This window comes from Scyliorhinus torazame, chromosome 11 (genome assembly GCF_047496885.1).
Source record: "Scyliorhinus torazame isolate Kashiwa2021f chromosome 11, sScyTor2.1, whole genome shotgun sequence".
Lineage (NCBI taxonomy): Eukaryota > Metazoa > Chordata > Chondrichthyes > Carcharhiniformes > Scyliorhinidae > Scyliorhinus > Scyliorhinus torazame.
Window position 1 is genome coordinate 160,768,278 of NC_092717.1, and position 22,925 is coordinate 160,791,202.

Sequence of the window (22,925 nt, forward strand, 5' to 3'; positions counted from 1 at the left end):
CCTGTCCATTAATCCCATTTTAACTCCATTTAGATATCTTTCTGTTCCTTTCTTCCTCGTATGTTTATTTAGCTTCCCCTTCAATGTAATTATGTTGTTCACCTCATCTACTCCTGGCAGTAGCAAGTTCCACATTCTCACCACACATTTCGCAAAATATAATCTGTTCCACAGCAGAGTTGGTCAGAGTTCAATGTACATCATAATTATGAGAGAGATTAAATCAGAAATGATTTCAACTGCCCCTGCAGATATGAAGAGCGACTGAACTTGGTGAGCTTGATTTGCTGAACTTTCAGTTCATAGATCTGTGAAGACTTTGAACTGATTCTCTGATAAATATAGAAACACTGAAAATACATTAACTGTTTTAATCAAGCAACAGCATTATTGGTGTATGGAATTCAAGCAAGGAGGAAGCAAAACTAGCTCCTTAAGTATAGAGCGAGTAATATGTAACGGTCCTTCACCTTCAGAGTTTAAGATGTTACAGTGACCATCTGGGCGTTTTATATGGTATGCATTCTATTGCACTGAATGTTGTTTTTGCTATCCTAAAGTGGATGATACAACACTGTCACTAAATTATATGTAATGTGTCAATCAATGTGACAAATAATACACTTCACTTCATATGAAGTTAAGCTTCATATTACTGCCCTTCCTTGGTTTCCCTCTGGCCCAGCCAGAGCATCTCCATCAACGGCTTTTCTCCCCACCCTGAACTATGATAATCAGAGTTTGCCAAGGATCTATAATTTGGAAATGGCATGGAGGGAGATGACTATCAGTAAGGGAAGGCTACACTGGATCAGGATATGGGGGAAACAAAAATTGAGGCAGAATGCTAATGTCATAGCTTTGCCAATATGATAGATTCCAGATCCAGTCAAAGCTGGAGGTTGAAGCCTTGGCCAATGTAAGAGCTGGTCTCAGTCTCTGCGAGGCCTGGATAGAGTGGACATGGCAAGGATGTTTCCACTTATAGGAAAGAGCAGAGGACACAACCTCAGACTAAAGGGACGATCCTTTAAAACAGGGATGAGGAGGAATTTCTTCAGCCAGAGGGTGGTGAATCTGTGGAACTCTTTGCCGCAGAAGGCTGTGGAGGCCAAATCACTGAGTGTCTTTAAGACAGAGATAGATAGGTTTTTGATTAATAAGGGGATCAGGGGTTATGGGAGAAGGCAGGAGAATGGAGGTGAGAAAAATATCAGCCATGATTGAATAGCGGAGCAGATTCGATGGGCCAAATGGCCTAATTCTGCTTCTATGTCTTATGGTCTTGTGGTCAAGTGGTTGGGTTGGACTGGGGGAGGGGCACTCGGGAGGAAGCTCACAGTTGGGCCAGAAGATTAAAGGAGAGAAAGTTGACTCTAGATCTTGTGGTGACTTCTTGAAGGCAGTAAAATAAAATCAGCAGGGAGCACTGGAATTTACAGGGAACTCCACTCCAAGTGGCCCCCTCCAGTACTGCCTATGATTCTGAATGCTACTCTGCAGCAATTTAACACTGGAAAACTTCCACTCCTATTTTGGTAGGAAGTCCAGCTTTCAAGAGCTGCTGGCCAATCAGATGACTCACAGCCATGCAATCCCAGCAATGCCAGCCAGGACTGGTGGTCACTGCTGGGACTGTAGGCAATCCCACTACACTGCGGAGTCCAGATAAGTCCAAGATCTCAGTAAGGGGGTTGAAAGGTTCATGAGGACGGTTAAAGGAGGCTGGGTAGATAGGCAGGGGAAGGTTCACCCACTGGATTTTATGAGCCCTTCCCCCACGCCTTCAAACCCACCAGTGGCAGAGCATAAAATCTAGTTTTGCAAGTCTAAATTTCAGTTTTGAATTTGATTGTGCATTCACTCATCAGCAAAAGAAGTCCAAAGATGTTCAGGTTAGGGGATAGCAGCACGGTGGCACATTGGTTAGCACTGCTGCCTCACAGTGCCAGGGACCCGGATTTGATTCTGACCTCGGGTGACTGTGTGGAGTTTGCATATTTTTCCCATGTCTGCATGGGTTTCCGCTGGGTGCTCCGGTTTCCTCCCACAATTCAAAGCTGTGCAGGTTAGGTGGATTGACCGTGCTAAAATGACCCTTTGTGTCCAAAGGTTAGATGGAGTTCACGGGGAATTCAGCCTAGGTAGGGTGCTCTTTCAGAGGGTTGGTGCAGACTCGATTGGTCGAATAGCCTCCTTCTGCACTGTTGGATTCTATGAAGATTCTATGAACATGATCAGAAATGGGAGTTCCAGATATTTTTACCAGGACCATTTTCAAGTGATGTCATTCTCATGGACCAATCAAGCCTTTAGAGATAGACATCACATCAAAACCCATTCAGTCTATTACAAAAGGATTCTCTCATCGTTCAATTAAAAAAAATAATGCTTGGATTTGCATAATTTACATTAATGAGAAATGTTTGAGTTTATAGAACTAGCATTAGATAAATATGATCTGATTATCATTCAACTGCAGTAATCATATTGTAAACACTGTTTTTGTAAATCTATTATAGCATAATCAAGGTGCCAATTAGCATACATTATTCTTTGCTCAAAATTATTCCTGCTACTTTGATTTGAAAATGAACTACAATGTGTGTAACTCCAGAAATATCAATAGATCCTGATTGATCCATAGCTGTGACAATGATTTTGTCTGGAAGCTGGATGGCATAACATTGACAGGTATATCGCAATTAGCATAATTATTCAGTTAGAAAGTAAGTACCCCAGCAGTTTAATATGTGATATTTGCATAATTCTTTGCTGACATTTGCGAGACATTGAGCAAAGATTCATTTCACACTTTAAAGGTTACCTTCCAGTTGCAAATAAATGACTGGCAGCAGAAAAGGGGTTAACATAATGTAGCTATGAAAATGTTCTGTCATAAAATGTAACGTTTATCGTATAATGACCACAGTCAAATCAGTCATAATCTTATTGAATGGCGGTGCAGGCTTGAGGGACCGATTGGTCTATTTCTGCTCCTAAAATCCTATGTTCACATTTATATTCGTACAATATATTCAGTGTTGTACCTCTCCTCAAAAGTTAAAAATATCAGACAAAGGAATGTTACCTGAATGTATTATGTATTTGCCTGGTATTATTGACAGAAGTAATTTATCTCCTGAAATATATTAACAAAACATTGGTTCAAAATGTCCCCAAACTATTTTTAGCCTGGGACTATGCGTTCCTTTGGCAATTCCATTGTAATTGTTTTCAAAAAATTTGCTCTATTTCTATCATCTTGCCCACGCAAAATACCACAAACAGCAAAGGCCTGGATGTCCAGCAGGGCAGGTCCGATGGGTCTACTACTGGTATCACTGGAGCCCAGAACTACCCGTCACAGTTTAAGGTGACTAAACCTACACAACAATGGAAGGAAATATCAAACCACCACTGAAAATGCCCAAGTGAAAGGTTCAGGTTGATATCAGCACAAAGAAACAACAGCGAGAATGGCACTCTGTCAAAGGACAGCTGATGTCATGCTCAATAAGTCACCATCCAGTAAAATCCTCATTGATTACAAGCTTGGCAGTATCTAAACAGGGGGAATGTGGTATGGACGGACAATGAGAAGGACAGGAAAGCTCAACAACCCAAAGAAAGAAATGGAAAAGGAGAAATTTACCCAAGATTACATGAAATACTTTGGCCAGGAGATGACAACTTCATCAATGATGAAGAGACAGAGGTGGGAGTCGTGGTTGGTTTTGACTGGTACAGACATGATGGGCTGAAGGGCCCTTTCGATGCTGTAGACCTCTATGACTCTATGAGAAGGAAGTGAAAAGGAATGGGGAGTAAAAATAGCACTCGACATTTCGTCTGAAGAAAATTCAAGATGGAACCTAGAGTAATTGAAATAAATAAATGAAGAATTTGGAAATGAAGTAAATAAAGCACTGTTACGATCCCAGTTGGTGTTATAATTGGATGGGAAGATCCCAGAATGGAACCCTAGCTCAAATGTCCGTAATGTTTACTTCTTTTAATAAGATGTGAAGGAACCGAGTCACAGGACCACTAAATAGCTTTAACAACAAGAAAAAAGCATTTAATAAACATGAACAAAATTGGATTATGACCCAAGAGTCCTTTACTCCCCCCTTAGTTTAACAATTACACACAGATTTTAAGATTAACAAGGATTACAAAGAAAACTTTAAGATGCAATGGTCTCAGTAACCCACAAAGTCACTTTTAAGCCCACAAGATGACTGTGGTTAGACAGACTCCTCTATGAACCCAAGTGAACATCTGTGGATTTCTCCTCAGAGTTCCCTCAGATGATTCTTATACCATGAGCCACCTTGTCTCACTGAACTCCAGTTTCCACACAAATGTTTTAAATCCGCTTTCAAAAGTCACACTTTCAAACATTCTTTTAAATAATGCATCCCCTCTGTTGCTTCCATCAAGGTTTCACTTAGGTTTTACACCTCTCCCTTCAGATTTCCATTGTCTTGAAGGCTTTTACACAAACTCCAAAGTCCAACCACACTGATTTAGACAATTATTTCAAATAATAAAAACATAGAAAATAGGAGCAGGAGGAGGCCATTCGGCCCTTCAAGCCTGCTCCGCCATTCATCATAGCTGATCACCCAACTCAGGGCAGCACGGTAGCACAGTGGTTAGCACAGATGCTTCACAGCTTTAAGGGCCCAGGTTCGATTCCCGGCTTGGGTCACTGTCTGTGTGGAGTCTCCACGTTCTCCCCATGCATGCGAGGGTTTCCTCCGGGTGCTCCGGTTTCCTCCCACAGTCCAAAGATGTGCAGGTTAGGTGGATTAGCCATTCTAAATTGCCCTTAGTGTCCAAACAAGATTAAGTGGGGTTACTAGGTTACGGGGATAAAGGGGATGGGGTGGAGGCGTGGGGCTTAAGTAGGGTGCTCTTTCCAAGGGTCGGTGCAGACTCGATGGGCCGAATCGTCTCCTTCTGCACTGTAAATTCTATGATACTATGAATCGCCTGATCCCACCTTCCTCCCCATAACCTTTAATCCCCTTCACCTCAAGTGCTATCTAAGTGCTTCTTGAACTCCTCCGTGAAGTGAGAGATCCTGGTGTCCTGATCTCTGGAGGCCCCGATGCAACCCCTGAACACCCCCCCTCAAGCTCCAACTCACTATGAGGAGTCACTGCCCCCTAACCCCTGCACTCCTCAACACCTACTCAGGGCACATCTGGCTCGATTGCTGCCATGTAAAATATGGGCAGTGCCAACCTGGCATGCTGGCAGTTCCCCTGCCAGCGCCACCTGAGCACCTTGGCAGTGCCAGGCTGGAATCCAGGTGACATTGCCTGGTGGAACCAGCAGTGCCAAGGTACCACCCTGCCCAAAGGGCTTGCACCTGGGGGCCTCCGATCCCCTGGGATGCTCCCATTTGTACCGTCCCATCTGGTCCATGTTTGTGGAGACCAGTACTGACTCAGGCACTCGCCTGAGGTCTCTGAGGCGAAGGAGATAGATCCCGATGCCTCAGCCTTAGGAAACTGCATATTACAGAGAGACTGGCTGTCTCACTCAAATATGCAGATTTGCCAAAAAGTGATCCCATCCACAATGGGCAGGATTTACATCGCAACGTCTTGCGAGATCGTGTTAGATCTCGCGAAGCATTGCAAGCTCGGTAGATCCCGGGAGTGGGGTCTCCCAGCTTCTATTGGCTACATTGCACCGCGGAAAGCTGTTTACAGGTTATTAAAGGAAGGCACAATGCTTGAGCATATTCCTTTTGCTTGCAGGGATGGGATCCTTGCATGTGAATATATGACACCTCTGGTTGTTAGTGTAACTATTAACGCACATGGGATTCATGGGCGACACGGTAGCACAGTGGGTATCACTGTTGCTTCACAGCTCCACGGTCTCAGGTTCGATTCCGGGCTTGGGTCACTGTCTGTGTGGAGTCTGCAAGTTCACCCTGTGTCTGTGCGGGTTTCCTCTAGGTGCTCCCGTTTCCTCCCACAAGACCCGAAAGACATGCTGTTGGGTAATTTGGACATTCTGAATTCTCCCTCTGTGTACCCGAACAGGCGCCAGAATGTGGCGACTAGGGACTTTTCACAGTAACTTCATTGCAGTGTTAATATAAGCCTACTTGTGACAATAAAAGATTATTATTAACAAGTTCTGCCCAAACCCAAATCACACCAGACAGTAGATGTTTTCATTTGGACTTTGCAAACATGGATTGATTGAGCACAGTCTGTAACTCTGCCTACGACAACCGATAGGACATGCTATTTGATTTGACCAGCCAAACGCTTGGACATATGGCCCACATATTTGGCATTTCACCAGTACTGGAATTTGCACATGGCATTGCTCAATTGTGTGGTCGCAGAATGTTTTTTTGGACTGACGGCAGCATCCTGTTCGTGGAACAAACCACTTAGCTACTGAATATTGTAGCAGTATAAAACTGCTTGCTGTTGTTCAAATTGTTGAAATACTTTGCCTTTTCAGAGTAATCTGAGGTAGAACACACATTTTCCAGGTTTGAAAATGGCTGACTTTTAGTGCTGGTGAGATGCCAGGTCTCAGTGATTAGCCGATTAGCATGTTCCTTCGATTATCGTGATGGAATGTAATGCAGACAAGTGAGAAGTTGAAAAATTTGTTCGGAAGAAGGAGAGACAATATAAAATAAAGGATGATAATTCTAATGTGGGTGCAGGGCAGAGAGACCGAGTGGTATTTGCACGCAAATTATTGAAGATGTCAGGGTAGATTGAAAAAGCACTTCATAAGGCACATGTGATCCTGGGTTTTATAAATAGAGGCATAGAATACTAAAGCAAAGATATTATGCACAACCTGTATAAAACACTGATTTTGCCTTAACTAGACTAATATTTAAAAGAGGTGGATACTTGGTGTCCATGTGCATCAGTCACTGAAAGTAAGCCTGCAGATACAGCAGGGGTAAAGAAGGAAAATGGTATGTTGGCCTTCATAGCGAGAGGATTTGAGTAAAGGAATATGTATGTTTTACTTCAATTGAATCGGGCATTGGTGAGGCCACACCTGGAGTACTGTGTGCAGCTTTGGTGTCCTTATCTGAGGAAGGAGGTTCTTGCTATAGAGGGAGTGCAGCAAAGGTTTACCAGGCTGATTCCTGGGATGGCGGGACTGTCATATGAGGAGAGGGGATCTCATAGAAACTTATAAAATTCTAACAGGTTTAGACAGGGTAGATTCAGAAAGAATGTTCCAATTGGTGGGGAGTCCAGACTGGGGGTCATAGTTTGAGGGTAAGGGGTAAACCTTTTAGGACTGAGGTGAGGAGAAATTTCTTCACCAAGCGAGTGATGAATCTATGAAATTCACTACTGCAAAAAATAGTTGAGGCAAAAAATTTTGTGTAATTTCAAGAAGTGATTAGATATAGCTCTTGGGATTAAAGGGATAAAGGGATATGGGGGGAAGGCGTGATTAGGGTATTGAACTTGATGATCAGCTATGATCATAATAAACGGCTGAGCAGGCTCAAAGGGCCGCACTGCCTCCTCCTGCTTCCATTTTCTATGTTTCTGTGTCCATGTATGTATCCAATTCGAAGCAACACTGCAGAAAAGATGGGAAAGCATTAAAATGTGTGCAAAAAAGATTTACAAGGATGGTTCCAGGGAGGAGGGACTTCCGTTCCACCGATATTTTGGGGAAGCTAGGACTGGTCTTCTTAGAGAAGAGAAGGTTGAGAAATGATTTGAAAGAGGTGTTCAAAATCATGAGGGACCTGGCTAAGGCTAACCTAAAGAAGGAGAAACTCAAATTGTTAATACTGTCATCAGTAAATCTTCTAAGATGCATCTCAAACTGACAGAGCCGCCAGTCACTATGCAACTTCTTTATTATAATGTACTCACAGAAGAAAGGATGTAGTTCTGGACAAAGGGCAGCTGACTTCAATTGAAAAGAAGATTTGACAGATTATAAAACAGGCTGCCAATTTATTATCATCCGTCTTGTGCTACTGGCAAAGACCAATTTCACCCCAATTATTTCAAAATTCTCGCTGACTACTTCTATTCATTAACTTACAGAGGCTCCAAAGCTTTGATTTCAAATTGAATCTCAGGCTATGTTATACTGTGCTGATCTCAGAATAACAGTGACCATATTGATTTGTAGCTGTAAGTTTCTGATTTCTATTACCTTACCACAAATCCTACTCTTGTGGCTGGCATGTAGATGTGCAGAGCTCTGTCGTAAGGTTGCATTGTGTCTCAGGAAGGGCTTTGGAGGCTTGTATGGTTGAACAATAATTATTTATTAATAACACGTAACTATATAAGGTAAAATCGCTATAGTCCCAGATGACCGTAGGCTGCTTTCCCCTTTGAGGGGGTGAGCTGACTGGTGGTAATTTAACCTGAGGATCACCACACCTCAGGCAAGGGGCAAGGTTGAGAAGGTGGACCTTTGTAACTATGTACAGATATAAAGGATACAGTACTGACTAGACGCTATATTAAGGCCAACTTCCACCAGGCTCACCATTACATTCTACTACTCTCATCATAACAGGTGGTTTTGTTTCCGTAGTCCACATTAACACTTACAGTTCTGAACACCCCTAATGCTACACCCAAGTTTACCCAAATGTATTTGTAATAGTATTGACATTGTTATGATCTCAGTTGGTAATATAACTGCACGGGAAGATCCCAGAATGGAACCCTGGCTCAAAAGACTGTAACTTTTACTTTTTAAAATAAAATTTGGAGAAACAGTCACATGACTGCTAATTAGTTTTAACAACAAGAAAAAAAACATTAACTAAACATGAAAAATTGGGTTCTGATACAATATGTCTTTACTCCCTCCTTAGCTTATCAATTGCAAAAAGGTTTTATGATTAACACAGATTACAAAGTACATCTTCATCGACAATGGTCTCATTTAAGCACACAAGATGACTGTGGGAAAATACACTCTCCAGTCTGATCTCAAACTGAAAGCTTGTGGATATCTCCTCAGAATCCCCCAAGGTGATTGTCACATCAGAGATTCCTAACTCCACTCCCAAAAACATACTTTCAAATCTTCTCTCAGAATTATGCTTCCCCATAGCGGTTTGCATTCTGACCAGGATTTCCAAATGACACTTTTAAACAAAGATTTTGTTCCATTTTTAACAGCGATCCAGTCCAGGATTTTATACCAATCACTTTAGGATTTCTTCACTGCTGTATAAACTATCACAATTGCTTTAACTCTCGATTCCCATACTGTATTAAAATGGTATCAAATGCTTGATTTACCTTTGAAGGCTGCTCTTCCAGTTTAAATTTTGTTTCTACAATTGTCTCTTTAACTCAGAACATTGGACGGGATCCTCCATTGGCAGGATCCTCTACTTCACCGGCAGCGTACTTTCGCCCAACGGCGTGGGGATGGCCATAATGGGAAACACCATTGGCCGACTGCTGGGATGGAGGATCAGGGAGTCCAAAACCCCAAATATTGCAACCAGAGGGTAAGGTTCTAGGATGATCTGCAAAATCTTGGATATTGTGCCAAAAAAGGAAACCCATTATCCAGCAAGCTTAAGACAAGATCGAAAAGCATGTGTGTGGTTAGCTGATGTAAGTGAACAGCGTTCACACATGTTCTCCATGTCTCAAAGAATACACTCATCCTTACCTGTGTCCAATGCATTCTATGTAGCACTTTGAACTGAGCCAAACTCAGGATGAAGTGGAATTTACCCTGCAGAGGGCTTCTCTCCAAACCTCCTCAGTAAGTACAGAGCCTAGTTCCTCCACCCATTTCTTGTTTATTCTATCCAAAGGTGCAGGATCCCTAGATAGAATGAGGCTGTACAGATTAGAAATTGATCCTCTCCCCTGCTGTGCCAAAGTTAATACCTTTTCCAGCAGGGAAGAAGGAGGGACCACGGGGAAGGAGGATAATAACTTGAGAAACCTGAATTTGAAAAAAACGAATAAGATTGGAACTAGTCAGACAGTATGTCTGTGAGTTTTTCAAGGCTTGCAAAGCCTCCATCTGGAAATAAATCCCCAAAGTGCCCTGTACGAATAACCCAGCATCCCAACAATGACAATGGCAAACCCAGCCCTGTTGACTCTGCAGAGTCTTCCTTACTAACATCTGGGGACTTGTGCCAAAATTGGGAGTGCCGTCTCACAGACTAGTCAAGCAACAGTCTGACATAGTCATACTCACCAAATCATACTTTACAGATAATGTTTCAGGCACCACCATCACCATCCAGAGGAGTCCAGAGGAGGTTCACAAGAATGATCCCTGGAATGAAGAACTTGTTGTATGAGGAACGGTTGAGGACTCTGGGTCTGTACTCGTTGTAGTTCAGAAGGATGAGGGGGGGATCTTATTGAAACTTACAGGATACTGCGAGGTCTGGATAGAGTGGACGTGGAGAGGATGTTTCCACTTGTAGGAAAAACTAGAACCAGAGGATACCATCTCAGACTAAAGGGACGATCCTTTAAAACAGAGATGAGGAGGAATTTCTTCAGCCAGAGGGTGGTGAATCTGTGGAACCCTTTGCCGCAGAAGGCTGTGGAGGCCAAATCACTGAGTGTCTTTAAATCAGAGACCATTAGGTTTTTGATCAATAAGGGTATCAGGGGTTATGGGGAGAAGGCAGGAGAATGGGGATGAGAAAATATCAGCCATGATTGAATTGCGGAGCAGACTCGCTGGGCCGACTGGCCTAATTCTGCTCCTATGTCTTATGGTCTTATGGTCTTATCCCTGGATCTGTCCTGTCAGTGAGGCAGGACTTACACAGGGTGGATATTCCAGGTATTGATTCATCAGCAGAAGTTACGGTGCAGTGGGAGGGAGTTCTCAACATCGACTCTGGGCTCCATAAAATCGCTTCCACGGACAGAGAAACCTCCTGCTGATTATCACACACTACTTGAATACCACTTGGAGGAAGGACTGAGGGCGGCAGAGGCAGTGAGTGTACGCTGGGTGGAGGGCTTCAATGTTCATCACCAAGAGTGGTTCAGAATCACCACTACAGACTGATATAGTCAAGTCCTAAAGGACTTGATTGGGTCTGCGTAAAAGAGGGAAAAACATACTTGACCTCATCCTCACCAATTTACCTGTCGCAGATGCATCTGTCCATGACAGTATTGTTAGGAGTGACCCTCACGCAGTCCTTGTGGAGACAAAGTCCCATCTTCACATTGAGGATACCCCCTATCGTGTTGTGTGGCACTATCACAACTAGATTTCAAACGCATCCAGAAAATAAAATCTAGGCATCCTTGAGGCACTGTGGCCCATCAGAAGCAGCAGCAGAAATGCATACAACCACGATCTTCAAGCTCATGCCTTGCTGTATCTCTCACTCTACCATTATCATTAAGCCGGGGATCAACTCTGGCTCAATGAAGAGTGCAGGAGGGGCATGCCAGGAGCAGCTCCAGGGATACGTAAAAATGTGGTGTCAAACTCCCTCCCTTGCACCGTTAGGTTCGCGATGCAGAAACCTTTGATCTCTACGGAGTGGGATCCTGCAGCTAGGGAAACCTTTTGCGTACTTGGATGGATGGTCAGAAAACAGTGTCTTACCGTGTCGGGGTGAATGAAACTTTCGGTGCTCCCGGAGTCGATCAGGCATGATGTCTCGTGTCCGTTGATCAGCACCGTTGTTGTCGTCGTCTGGTGCGTCCGGGGCCGTGATTGATCCAGCGTCACCGAAGCCAGTCGTGGTCGTAGTGTCTCGGCGTCTTCTTCGGACCCCGTGGAGCCATTGATGCTGGGGTCCTTTGTTGTCATCCAAAATGGCGGCGTCCATGAATCCCACGCGGCCGGGGGTGGACAAAATGGCCGCCCCCATGGATCGCACGTGGTCGGGGTGGACAAAATGGCTGCCCCCATGAATCGCACGTGGCTGGGGAGTCACAAGATGACGGCGCCCATCCTCCCCTCGTGGTGCCCGGGACCCAAAATGGCGGCGCCCGCGGGTCGCACATGGGGCGCTGGGGGGGTTGGAGAACGTTTGGGATGCGCTGGGCTCGTTCTTCTCCGGGGATTGCGGCGACCCCCCGGGACCGGCACACAGCCGCGTAATGGCCCTTCTTGCCGCAGCTTTTGCAAATAGCTGCGCGGGCCGGGCAGCGCTGCCGGGGGTGTTTCGCTTGCCCGCAGAAATAGCAGCGGGCCCCCCCGGGATGATCTGGCGCTTTAACCGCACAAGCCTGTGAGGGGGGGGGCGTTTGTCGCGACGGGGGTCCACGGAGCCCAAGGGGCTGCCGCGCAGTCGGGGCCGTAGGCGCGGGCATTTTGCGAGGCCACATCTAGGGAAGCTGCAATGGCCCGTGCCTCTGAGAGTCCTAGCGACTCTCTTTCTAAAAGTCTTTGGCGGATTTGGGGAGAGTTCATACCTGCCACAAACGCATCGCGAATTAGCATGTCCGTGTGTTCAATCGCGTTCACCGGCGGGCAGCTGCAGCCCCGTCCCAAAATTAGCAGCGCGGCATAGAATTCCTCTGATGATTCTCCGGGACTTTGCCGTCTCGTTGCGAGTTGGTAGCATGCGTAGACCTGGTTCACGGGGCGAACGTAGATGCTCTTCAGTGCTGCGAGCGCCGTCGGGAAATCCTCTGCGTCTTCTATGAGAGGGTAAATTTCCGGGCTTACCCTCGAATGCAGGACCTGCATTTTCTGGTCTTCTGTGATCCGGCCGGGGGCCGTTCGGAGGTAGCTTTCAAAACAAGCTTGCCAGTGTTTAAAAACTGCTGCCGAGTTCGCTGCGTGGGGACTGATCCGCAGGCATTCCGGGGCGATCCGGAGCTCCATAGTCCTTTAAGCTCGCTTAATAAATTGTAGCGCACAATGACTTACGAGAGAGACGAGTAGAGATGAACTCGATGAGGCTTTATTAAGCGAGACTTGTCCCCAGCAGTTCAGCAACAGAATGGAGCGGCGGGGAGAAGCTCGGGTTCTTATACTCCGCCTTCAGGGCGGAGCCAGGAGTCAACAGCCAACCAGGACCCCGGATCTGTCAGCCAATAGCATCACGGCTTCACAGTCCCACATGACCCCTAATACATACTACCACAAATGTGTCAAGTGTTTTACTACTCTCTCAACATTGCAAAGTGAGGCAAGCTGGTGTCGGACTTGGAGCCACTAGTGAGAGCTTGCTGAGTTATGAGAAACAACTGTGAATTAAACCATCCTCCTGGATGTTATTGTTTGCCAAGCAGAGTTGCTACATTTATTGCTCACTCCTTAAACTCCTTAAAGTATCATAGTCTATGATAATTGAATAGGTTCATGTTTCCCATCTACAAATGTAATTGTAACTTTGAATTCAGCTTATCATACTAAGATTTTACTTACAGCTCGATTTAAAATTAGATAAATGGATTTGTTTTGCCACAGCAATATGAAAAGCTAACCAAAAGCTGCTCAACTTACCTTCCTAAAAATACACCAAAGCTTTCTCAACATACAACTGCATGAGATTTACATGTCTCAATTGAATGTGAAAGTGCAGAACTCCAGGGACCACATTTTCTGAAGCTCATCAATTTAATCTCTCAACCTTATAAGATTGTTCTGCTCTTTACTTATCCTGACTCCAGGGTGCTAAAAGTCTCTGCTGCTTTTATCTGAATCAAGTACTAATTAGTATGGTGTTATCTGAAACAGTCGACTCTGCTGTACAAAGCGGATAGTATTAAATTACTCCCTTGGATTCATTCCATGTCCCAAAACTAACGACACTCTATGGATGCAGAGGACGTCAACAGAATGACTGAATGCATTTAATTTCTGTTCCATTATCTGGACCGATCACAGGAAAATCACATAGATTACCCCAAGGACAGTTAAAGATGCATTTACTGTGCAATAAAATAAATCTGCTAAAGAAACAGATCACAGTGTAGGTACAATTATTAGTAACACAATCAAATTGGTTAATGATCAAAAACTGCACAAAGAAACATTTCAATTGACCCAGCATCCACAGCCTTTTGGGAGAGAGAGTTCTGGGGATCCAACTTCCTTTAGTGAAAAAAAAATGCTTTCTGATTGCACTCATAAATGGCCAATGCGAACAAGCCTGACCAGCAAAAGAGCAGAAGTGGCCTGGTCTTCCCATGGATGGTTTACTCTCTCTAACAAGGCTTTCTCTATACTTTCCTCAAACAATCCTTCCTAAATAATCCAGCAATAGCTTGGTCATTTTGGTTTAGCAGCTCTCTAGGCTAGTGGCCCTTGACCCACTCCACTTTATCCATGCTTTTACGTGTCATTTTTATATTCAAACATGAGTCATGGAGATTGAAATACAATAAGTACTTTTTTTTTGTTGTGTAGATGAAAATATTCACGAATAGACCTTTGAGTGAGTAAAGAAGCAATTTATTAATTTTCAGAGCCCTGGGAGAAAAGGTCTTTGGCCCCCACGGTCTGTGCAACACCTTTTCTCACCTAAACTGAGGTCACACTGGGTTAATATACAGAAGGAAAGCGCAATTAGTTTGCATTCGCATTTACATATACCCAATCAACTCTGTTTGCGTCACAATTCATAACATGCATCTTCAATGCCATAAATGGCTACAAGTTAGCTCCTATAGCCTCTAATTGGCAGTGTGCCTTACCCGACCAGGGAGTTGAGAGCGAGTGGCGAGTACGTGCCTGGCGAAGAGCATGCTCATCTTCTGGGCGTAATTTTCTTTGAGTAGCATCATGGCTTCGGAGTAGTTTGGCGCGTATCAGCGGAAAGACGTTGGAGCTCAACCTCGAGTACAGTATCTGTATGTTCTGAGCCTCCGGAACAGGGTTTGGTGCCGAGTTGATGTATGCCTCGAAATAAGCTAGCCAGTGCTGAAAGTCCTTTTTGGCATCGTTTAATTGCGGATCCAGCTGCAGGCGATACGGTTTGATACGGAGGTCCACCTTATGAAAATCTTAGAGCAATAAATTGATGCACGATCAATTGCACGAAGACGAGAGTTGAATACAACTGAGGCTTTATTGCTCTAAGATGTGTGGCCTCCCACAGCAACTGGCGAAATGGCTGCTGCACGGAGGACACACATATTTATACTCCGACTATTGGGTGGAGCCAGCAGGCAGGGACTACCGTCGTACTTGTAGTACAGGTCCTACCACACATCACCTAATATAGGTGCAACAGTGGTTTACCACAGAACCCATGTAATCTCCGCTGCCTGGGCATACCCATTCGATTCTTACCAATTGATCGGTTTTAATGGGAAATCAAACAACCCCCGCAATTGGTGGTATGCACAGTTCGTACAGACCAATAACCGAGCCGTTAAATGTCACCGAGACAAGGAGGGATTTATGTTCCTCCTCAACGATACGTTCACCACGGCGACAACTACCCTCCCGGTCGTTTTCGTGGTGAGAGCAATAGGGCCGCTTACCGTCCCATGCCCTCAAGCGGGTCATATCCGTAGGATAATAGTGACTCGGCTTGGCACGGAATTCTGCGCTGATTGGAGGGATCCTGTTACTTTCGGCTCATCACTCGGCTACGGGCTCCTTAGTTCCCTATCGTTGGGAGGATCGGTGGGGGTGATCAGTGTGAAAAATAGGAATTATCTTATTTGTGGCCTGACCATCCTGGGCGATAATACTCAAAAGGGATTAGAAGACATTAACCGGAAATTGTCTGAGTTGAGATTGTACACCAAGCAAACCCGTTATGCAGTAGATAGGGATAGTGGCGGCTAGGGCGACGTCCACCAGGATACTGTCTCCCTCAGGGACCTGGCACCAGCAGGTTCCCCACTCACACACCCCTCCGGCCCGACGCCACACTCCCCTCCCCCGGCGTTCCCAGCAGCAACGCCCCCAGGACCATCCATCCTCCCCCTGCCCACGCCCGAGGATGAAGAGGATTTTGGCACGCTCCCGGAGTCACCGAAGACCAGACCAGCATCGGCATCACTGCCACCACTGCGTCGCTCCCAGCGGCACATCAAGGCCCCAAACCGGTTGAATCTCAAACTGGTCCACTGGATTTCAAAGGACATTTTTTTTCTCACAGAAATTGTACATGTAAAATTCAGTTGTTGTATATAATTCTCCACCACCCCCGCCGGACTCAATTTTAACAGGGGGTGAATGTGGTAAACCACTGTTGCACCTATATTATGTGATGTGTGGTAGGACCTGTACTACAGGTACGACGGTAGTCCCTGCCTGCTGGCTCCACCAAGTAGGCGGAGTATAAATATGTGTGTCCTCCGTGCAGCAGCCATTTCGCCAGCTGCTGTAGGAGGCCACACATCTTAGAGCAATAAAGCCTCAGTTGTATTCAACTCTCGTCTTTGTGCAATTGATCGTGCATCAGGTTCCGTTACAGTGGCCGCAAATAAATTGTCTCCCTGCTGTGACGTTAAAGCATCTTTCCTTATCGCAAGTACAGGCGAACAGGCCCTGATGTACTCGACAATGTTGGTCAGGACACTGTTTCTGTACACATGTGGAATTTTGGGGGACAAGGGCATTGACACATCCCCATCCCTGCCCCGTAACACATAGGGGATACTCCGTCTTCTCTGAACATCTTGTCCCTCCAGTCCCCTGTATTCCCCGGCAAGTGGGATGCATGGAGTTTATTCGTTCCACGCATCTTCCTTGTATGCTCCTACCATAGCTGCCCGTCTGTCCCACACAGGGTCTATCTGACGTGTCTGCCGTGTATAGTTGAAGGGGGGTATAACTCGGGGTGGCCACAAACAAGGACTGTACAGATTTGGCCAACGGGTAACGTACAATCGTATATGAGTTTTATAAAACCCTTACACCTGTGACAATACATATTAACGCGACTACATTCCTTAGAAGACTGAGGAAGCACATCATCTTGATTCTCATCCTTATCTCTATTCACTCCCTTAGCTTATCCCTAAGCCAAGCAAAGAGCACAATACAAGAATCCCGATAGATACAAATTACATAATCATAAATTGAACGATCTGGAAAATAAATGCAAAAGCAAGCACTAGTTCATCATCCATTACTTCGTAGCTTGGTTATCTGATTTAGACTTAAGCAACCGCGTCCAACCTTTCAGCTGCGCATAGCCGGTATGAATGAGCGAAGCCCTATGAAGTCGTCTTTTCCTCACATAATTTTAATTGTGTCCAATGTTTCCACACACCTTTTCCCCTTATGTCCAGGCAGGCACAGGTGTCTCCACTAATTATAATCTCATAAGGCCCGCTCCATTTTGGGGCGAACCCTGGTTTACTGGGCAGGGTTTTTACCATGACCTTACTACCCGCCGGGGGAACATAAGCCGCCATCGTGAGCTCTTGTGCCCGGTCCTTATTTTCCTGATTGTCACAAACGTTCTGTCGCATCGTTTTGAGTTGTGTACTCATTTCCAGAACGTACCGTTTTAATCTGACTTTTAGGGAACCCATATCGGCCCCGCCTGTTATAATGCCTTCTGGTAACTTCATCGCTCTTCCTGTCATTAGTTCATAAGGGGTTAAGCCTGTGGTTCGGTTTCACGTGGCCCGCAGTTTCATTAAGATAATAGGCAATACTTCGGTCCAGGTTTTTCCTGACGTCTGTATTGCCTTTGCTAGCGCATTTTTAAGAGTTTGATTCATCCGCTCCACCATTCCCGAGCTTTGGGAACGGTAGGGAATGTGGAATTTCTGCTTTATTTCCAATAATCGGCACACCGTTTTTCTAATACTTCCAGTAAAATGGGTACCCTGGTCTGAGTCTATTTGAATAGACACTCCCCATCGGGGAATTACTTCTTCAGCTAAGACTCTGGCGACTGTCAAGGCAGTACAATTCCGTGTAGGAAAAGCCTCCACCCATCGGGTGAATTGCTCGATAATCACTAGGCAGTATGTTTTGCCATGTGAAGGTGGCAGGGGACCTGTAAAATCTATCTGCAAGTGTTCCCATGGTCCCCGTGGTCTGGGTTGGTGTCCCATTCTGACTTTTATGGGTCTCCCCGGATTATGCTGGGTACAGTGACGCACCGATGACAGTATTGTGCAACATCTCACCCCATTCCTTTCCACCACCACTCCCTTCCCAGGCTCCCGATCATGGCTTCCCTGCCTGAGTGTCCAAGCCCGTGGTGGAGAAACAATAATGTATGTTGAATACATTTGGGGGCCATTACCCGATTATCCTTTCGCCAAACTCCATCACTACCCTTCTCCCTGCCTTGCTTTTCCCACGTACCTCTGTCTCCGTCGGGGGTGTCCTCATGGAGTTCTTTAATATTTATCTCTTTCTCCGCGTGGTCCACAATGGCGATGGGTGCTTACTCAACTTCATTCTGTTCTAACGCCTTTTGCGCCGCTAGGCCTGCGGCTTGATTCCCCGGGTGATTTATCCAGTCCAAGCTGTTCCAGTCCGGTTCCCTCTGCTGTGCCTTAATTTTAATCACTGCAACCTGTTGGGGTTTGTCACTAGCATCTAAGAGGGATTCTATTCTCAACTGATGTTTTATAGGATTACCTCCTGTTGTAATAAATCCCCTCCTACCCCAAGCAGTCATGTAGTCATGTACGACTCCAAAAGCGTACCTACTGTCTGTATAAATGTTCACTGTCTTGTTTTCTGATAACTTTAGCGCTTTGGTGAGCGCCACTAGTTCTGTCACTTGTGCCGCCTGGCCTCCATCCATTCGTCCTGATTCCACTGTCTCCAATGCTCCATTCACTACCACCCACCCCGTTCGGGGCCACCCATCGACATACTTACTTGACTCATCTACAGAGAATATTTCTTCCGCTGTTGCCAGAGGAGTATCCTTAATCCTGTCTTCCTCTAAATTCATGTCTACATCCCCACAATTGTGGGGTTCCCCTGTTCCTAATATTCCCTCGGCTGGGTTCTCCCCCGTGTCCCTAACAATGGTTACTGACTTACTTGGAGGGAGGAGGACCGTGTCCCACTTAGCCCGCCTCATATTCTAGACGGATCTTAGCTTTCCGGTGTTCAACATTTCTACCAGGGTATGTTTTGTGTGTAGTATAATGTTTCCTATCATAACTATTGGTTCACTAACTTTCACAGCCCAAGCCACGCAATCCAGTGCAGCAATGCACCGGGAGAGTCCAGTGACTACCAGTCCCTTTGCTATAGGGTAATAGGCGACGGGCCTTCTCCTGCCTCCATGGTCCTGTGTGACCACTGCTGAATAGAACCCGTCCTCATTGTTGCAGTGTATGTGGAAGTCTTTGCTCATGTCTGATAAACCCAATCCTGGGGCCAATATTAACTCAGGCTTTAATTGGGTATACGCTTCCTCCTGTTCTGGGCCCCACTCCACTGGTTCTAGCGCGGCCTTACCTCCTTTTACTGATCTTTGTATTGGTTCTGCTATTTTAGCAAACTCCGGGATAAAGTTCGACTGTAGTTAAAGAGTCCCAACACCTTTCTGACTCCACATACAGTAACGGGGTTTTGGCACATCCCTGGACTGCATGTTTTTTGTCCTGAGGCATCTCCCTAAGCCCTTGGGAGATTAAGTGTGCCAAGTACAGGACTTGTGTTTTTCCTACCTAGGCCTTTTTAGGGCTCACCTTGAGACCAGCCGTCTCCAGGGTTCGCACTGCTAAGTACAGGGTAGCCAGATGGTCTGCCTTTGTTTCCGAGGCTATTAATATGTCGTCGACATACTGCAAGATCGCGCACCCCTTGGGCACTTTTATCTGTTTTAAAATGTCACTCATTACTAGGTGGAAAATAGCTGGGCTATTATGGAAGCCGTGTGGTAATCGAGTCCACGTATATTGTTTATCCCCTACTGTAAACTCAAATTTCTCTTGGGACTCCGGATCCAATGGAAGTGCCCAAAAGCCATTGGATATGTCTAGGACAGTGAAGATTTTCTGTTTGGGAGATAGTCCGTTTAAGATGGTTGACTGGCTACGATTGGATGCAATTTGGGTGTCACCTTGTTAAGGGCTGTATAGTCTATGGTCAGCTGGTAACTCCCATCAGGCTTCTTTACCGGCCACGTGGGAGAATTAGTAGTGCTGGTGGTTTCCCTCAGGATACCCCTTTCTACTAATCCTTCTACTATATCCACAACCGCCTTTTTAGCTTCTGCCATGATCGGGTATTGACGGTGTGGTTTATGTTCTGGCCCGTGAATCTTTAATAGGGTGGATGCTGGCTTTTCCAGTGTCTAATTTGTTTTTTGCCCAAACATTGCTTACTGACCCGCAAACGGCCCCGTATCCGCCCAGTTCTTCGCTCCATCCCATGGTGGTTATGGTGGCCAACCCGACAGTGCCAGTGTTATTGGCCATCTGTCCGTACCTTCCCTGACTACCATCCGGCTTTGGCCAGGTCAATTTTCCTTTCTTACAATCAATTATAGTTTCATACTCCCTCATGATATCGTTGCCCAAAATCATGCCTTCATTATTTTTACACACATAAAATTTCATAGGTTATGTATATGTTGTCAATCTCTACAACCTGCATGGTGCTCAAGTAAGCGGTCATTCTGGTGCCCTCAATTCCCTGTAAAAATATTGATTTATTGGTGATAGGGTGGGGGAGGTTTGTAACGGAGACCGATGCGCCTGTGTCCACTAGCATTTCACATTGTCGGCCCCCCACTGGAGCAGACACATAAATTCTCCCTTCCCTTTTGTATTTAATGGGGGCCACAGGGCATCAGCTCTACCTTTCCTTCCATTCTGTCCATTCCTTCTACTCTGCAGCGGATAGGATTCTTTGGTCTCTAAGCGGCTTGCCATGTTTGCTGAAACAGGCAGCTTCCAGATGGCCCTGTTTATTACAATAGTTACATTGGGCGGGATCCTCCCGTAACCGGCGGGGCGGGGGCCCCGGCGGGACGGAGTGGCGTGAACCACTCCGGCATTGTGCCGCCCCAAAGGTGCGGAATCCTCCGCACCTTTAGGGGCTAGGCCCGCCCCGGAGTGGTTGGTGATCCGCCGGCTGGCATGGAAGACTTTTGGCGGCACACCAGCCGGGGCCGAAGGGACTCCGCCGGCCGGCGCGAGTCCGCGCATGCGCGGGGGCCTCAGCGGCTGCTGACGTCATCCCCGTGCATGCACGGGGGGGGGGGGTTCACCTACGCGTCGGCCATGGCGAAAGCTGATGGTTGGCGCGTAGGAAAAGAGTGCCCCCACGGCACAGGCCCGCCCGCGGATCGGTGGGACCCGATCACGGGCCAGACCAACGTGGGGGCACCCCCCAGGGCCAGATCGCCCCCACCCCCTCCCCAGGACCCCGGAGCCCGTCCGCGCCGCCTGGTCCCGCCGGTAAGGGACCTGGTTCAATTTGCGCCGGCGGGACTGGCATAGAAGCAGCAGGACTTCGGCCCATCGCGGGCCGGAGAATTGCAGGGGGAACCCGCCGACCGCCGCGATTCCCGCCGGCAGGCCCCCCGGCGATTCTCCGACCCGGCAGGGGGTCGGAGAATCCCACCCTATGTTTCTCAACCTTCTTGCCCTTACCAGTTGGTGAATGTCTCTTAAGTGCAGTTGGTGACCCACCCAGACAGCATTGACTTCCGTCCAAACGTTTACATTCTGGCTTCGGGGCTGAGGTTTTCCCAGGATGGTCATAATCTGTTGTCTTTCTCCCGGGGTGAATGGTTTGTAACTGGCGGTCGGGTTTGCCAAGGTACCCCCTCGGCTCACGGGTGCCACATCGACCGTCTCCTCAATCTCCTCACTAAGAGGGGCAGTTGGATCTATACTATCATATGGGGACTGGGAGGCCGTATCCGGACACGGCCCCATTCTTCCTCACTCATTTATACTCTAATTCCTTTATGATTTTTGTTTGACATTTCACTCTCGTCTCTAGTTCTGTCTTCTTCTGTTTTACCACATTTACTTGTTCTATTAGTCCTGCCAATTGATGTACCAAAAGTACTCCTGTTTTCTTGATCTTGTCTTTAGTTTGTTTTGTCATACCAATCTCTCTGGAGTTCAAAAGTGTGTGATACGTCACAGCCGTCCTTCTGCATCTTTTTAATTAACGACTGTTGGTCTGTCATATAAGAGTTTATCAGGGAGTCCGGGGACCCCCTTTTCACTTCTTTCGCCGCCATTATTAATTTACCTACCGTCCCTGTGTGATTGGAGAATGTTCATATATAGACGGTCCCCCTATTCTTTCCTACCGAAAATACACGGACTTCTCATAGTACTCACGTACTCATGCCAGGGTTCTCAGAGGTCCGGCAGTGTCCTCCTCCGTTCCCGAGAAGGTCCGGACGTATAGCTCTTGCCTCCGTGGGCGGGTTCCACAACACCCCCCTTTTCTCTCCGATGTCTGTTTACCTGATCAAGGCCTCACAATATTGTTCTTTAACATACCTCCATCAATCACCTCTCGCACCTGTAAACAATCTCATTCGTTAATTCTTAACGTGGCAGAATCCCATTAAAGTTAAACCAGTTAGGTCACTTCTCTCACTCACGTAGTTCTGTCTATTATTTTGGTTCTTCCGGTGCCACCTCCCTGATCAGTCGTCTTGCCGAGTGTCTCTAATTTCTGGGTGGTCAAAGTTTGACTACTCACCCCATTCACTGACCCGAACGACTGCTCAGTTCCATGATATCCAGCCGAATACGCCATATTGTAGGTGAAAATATTCACGCATCGACCTTTGAGTGAGTAAAGAAGCAATTTATTAATTTTCAGAGCTCTGGGAGAAAAGGCCTTTGACCCCCACGGTCTGTGCAGCATGTTCTCTCGTCTGAACTGAGGTCGCACTGGGTTAATATACAGAAGGAAAGCGCAATTAGTTTGCATTCGCATTTACATATACCCAATCAATTCTGTTTGCGTCACAATTCATAACATGCATCTTCAATGCCATAAATGGCTACAAGTCAGCTCCTATAGCCTCTAATTGGCAG